We start from the raw sequence: 718 nt of genomic DNA, 5'->3' as shown, positions 1-718 counted from the left end.
TCCGATCACAGCGTCCTCCATCCTCCTGTTGTTAACGTTGTTCTTCTTTGTTTCTGTTGTTGAACGGCGCGCACAAATGACGTCGCTGTCGACCGGCTTACGTCACTTCTTAGTGCACACTGTCGGTGCGAATGCAACCCTTTAAATGGTACTGCGAAATAGTTAGCGCAAAATCGTCCCAGTACTTTAGTACTGTACATTTAGTTCTGTAACTAAAGCGGTGCGAAAGGCCCTATAGAGCCAATCAAGTGGATGGGGATTATTAGGAGGCCATGACAGACAAGGGCCAGTGGCGGCAATTTGGCCAGGACACCAGGGTTACAAGAGAAGAGTATCTCGCCACCCAACCTTTAAGTAATGCTGAGTTTTTGTCTGTTACCATCTGTTCTTACCCATACGGGCAAGGACTGGTGGGTAGCTGAGAAGGCGCGTGTCTGTCAAATCATAGACACAATTTAAAACTTTCTTCAGTCATTTTTACCTGAAGACCACGAGGTGGAAGCAGAGAGAAGGATTAGGGGAAGAAAGCAGGCAGTGGATGAGAACATTTGTTCTCTTGTTTACCAATATAGAGCTCTATGTCTGAGATTGAAGCCCACCATGACAGAGCATAAGATTCTTCAAGCTATATTAAGGAACTGCAATCCGCGCATTGCCAGCATTCTGAGAGGATCTGTATCCACAATAGAGGAGCTAGTTCGTGTAGGCACGCTGGTGG

Source organism: Sinocyclocheilus anshuiensis, unplaced genomic scaffold (assembly GCF_001515605.1).
Source record: "Sinocyclocheilus anshuiensis isolate Anshui unplaced genomic scaffold, SAMN03320099.WGS_v1.1 scaffold746, whole genome shotgun sequence".
In the NCBI taxonomy this organism is placed as follows: Eukaryota; Metazoa; Chordata; class Actinopteri; order Cypriniformes; family Cyprinidae; genus Sinocyclocheilus; species Sinocyclocheilus anshuiensis.
Note: the sequence above shows the minus strand (reverse complement) of the source record.